Below are 3,030 nucleotides of genomic sequence, written 5' to 3'. Positions count from 1 at the left end.
AAATGGAGGGGGAAAATTCCCATAGATTTGAAAAGATAGAAAAAGCACAAGAAAAGATTGAAAGTGAGCTAAGCAAGATTCTGGAGGCTCTTAATAATATGAATAAAGGAAAAGGAGTTGTAGAAAATACAAGCCAGCAAGTTCCCTCATTACAAGAAGTGGCTGACCTTTTGTACCCTCTAGGTTTTGGCCCACCTTAGGCCCAGTTTGCCTAAGATGTCCCGTCATAACACTTCGCATATCCAACATATCCTGGAATGCCATTAGCTTTCAACCCAGGGCAGTATAATAGCTATATAAATCCTGTCTTCACTGAAAAGATAGCAGAACCAATTTCTGATCTAGATGATTTAAAAGAGAAGGAGAAGGAAAAGATGAGAGTGGAAGTTCAAGAAAGTTCCAAGATTAGCATGCTAGAGCAAAGGCTAAGGCTGTGGAAGGATTTAGCTTTTATGGGTCGGTTGATGCTATTGGGCTCTGCTTAGTTCCTGATATGGTTATCCCCCATAAGTTCAAAGCATTGAAATTTGAAAAATATGACGGTACAAAGTGCCCCAAAACCCATATCACCATGTATTGTAGGAAGATGGCAGCTCATGCGTATGATGAAAAACTATTGATGCATGTTTTTCAAGACAGTCTTACTAGCTCTACGGCTAGATGGTATGTTCAGTTGGACAGGACTCGCATTCGCTCTTGGAGCGATATAGCACATGACTTTATCAGCCAATATCGACATATCATCGATTTGGCCCCTAATCATTTGTCTTTACAGAATCTGGAGAAAAAGGCAAACGAGTCTTTTAAAGAGTATGCCCAGAGATGGAGGGATGTTGCTTCTCAGGTACAACCTTCTCTGACTGAGAAAGAAACTACAGTGCTATTTGTTAGCACTTTAAAACCTTCCTATTATGAAAAGATGATAGGGAATACAATGAAAAATTTTACTGATATGGTAATCTCGAGAGAAATCATTGAGAGTGCCATCAAGAATGGCAAGCTAGAAGGAAATGAAGCATCTAGTAAAAGAGTCCCAAACAAAAAAGAAACTGAAGCTCAGGCGGTGAGTTTTGGTAGACAGCAACTTAGAGGTTATTCACTTACCCATCACCAGAATATCTGCCATATCACCCCACTGTAAATAACACTTGCTTTTATCCATACCAACCATTTACACAACCACCATACCCCCAAAGATATCAAGCCCCTCATAAACCCTAAAATACCATGTATAGTCCTAACATTCAACCTACCTCAAGACCCCAAAATCACTCAACTAACCCCATTGGTGGCTTACGGGAGCAACGAACCACTCGTGAGAAATCCATTTTTGACCCAATTCCAATGACTTATACGGAATTATATAAGGAGCCTACAATAGTCATTTGATTGCTCCAAGTAAATTAGAACCCTCAAGCCACCTTACCCTAAGTGGTATGATCCCACCACCCACTGTGATTACCATTATGGGATTGCTGGTCACTCTATCAAAAATTGTACTACCCTGAAACACAAAGTGCAATGATTTATCAAGGATGGGATGATTTGCTTTGATACTAGAGGGATGACTGCACCGAATGTTAGTGGTAATCCTTTACCGGATCATAATGTGAATGCTATAGGTGAAGAACAGGAGCGCCATGTGAAAAAGAAAGTGGCAAATATTAAGACACCTCTCGGCCAACTATTTAATGTTTTATGAAGAGCAGACATGATACAACTGGTAAGTCCACATAGCTATCATGGAGCATATATAGAGGTACTAGTTGTAAGTATCCTAATGGGGTAATGGACCGTTCCATTGAGACCAATGAGTAGTTTCACCAAGAGGTACAAAAACTCTTGGATTTATATCAGATGGAGGTCTACGAAGAAAAAGAAGATTTTAAGAATGTTAAGGTGCACATGACTGATAGGCCTGTAAAGCTATTTTTTAAACCAGTGATAATTCAGTGTGGGAACAAACCAAAGTCAGTCATAGATAAACTCCTTCCCAGGCCGATAACTTTTAAAATCCTGACTTTTTTTCCATACAAAGATGATAAAGCTATACCCTGGAGATATGGCTATGACATTATAGTTTAGGGACAGAAAGAAGAGGTCTCCAAAGTCGATGCTTCCAATATTACTGGTGTAGAGGCATTACTCGAAGTGGGAGATGTTACACTCCAGAAATGCTAGAAAAAGCTAGAAGAGAAAAGGCTAAAGAAGGAGAAAGATGAAATAATCCTGAAACAGAACCTGAAGAAGATCAACCGAAGCCAGTTTCAGAAAGAGAGGTGTGTGAATTCCTGAAACTGGTAAAACATAGTGAGTATTCAGTTATGGAATAGTTGAATAAAATGCCAGCTCGAATCTCATTATTATCACTATTGCTGAACTCAGAGCCACACCGAAATGCCCTATTGAAAGTGTTGAATCAGGCATACGTGGCACATAATGTATATGTTGAATATGTAAACCACCTGGTTGGAAATTTAGTCATGCCAAATCACATTTCATTCAGTGATGATGAGATTCCTTTAGTGGGAAAAAGAAATGCCAAGGCTCTACATATCACAGTCAAGTGCATGAGCCATATTATAGCCAAGGTCCTTATCGATAATCGCTCTGCTATCAACGTCATGCCTATGTCAACTTTGGCAAGGCTACCCATTAATTATTCTCATATGAGGGATAGTCAGATGATTGTGAGAGCCTTTGATGGGACCAAAAAAAGTCTTGGGAGATATTGAAATGCTTTTACAAATTAGGCCATACAACTTCAATATAAAATTTCAAGTGATGGATATCTCTCCATCTTACAGCTGTCTGTTAGGAAGACCATGGATTCACATGGCAGGAGCTGTGCCTTCTACTTTGCACTAGAAGATCAAGTTCAATGTAGAAGGTCAATTAGTAGTGGTAGTTGGGGAGGAAGACATGCTGGTGACCCAACCATTGAACATTCCATACGTAGAGGCTGTCGAAGAAGCATTGGAATGCTCCTATTGATCTTTTGAATTGGTCAATTTTGTAGGTGAAGGATTT

This window comes from Durio zibethinus, chromosome 8 (genome assembly GCF_047325235.1).
Source record: "Durio zibethinus cultivar Kanyao isolate XHJ-2024 chromosome 8, ASM4732523v1, whole genome shotgun sequence".
Classification (NCBI taxonomy): domain Eukaryota; kingdom Viridiplantae; phylum Streptophyta; class Magnoliopsida; order Malvales; family Malvaceae; genus Durio; species Durio zibethinus.
The sequence above is the reverse complement of the archived record's forward strand: the minus strand, read 5'-3'. Positions refer to the sequence as shown.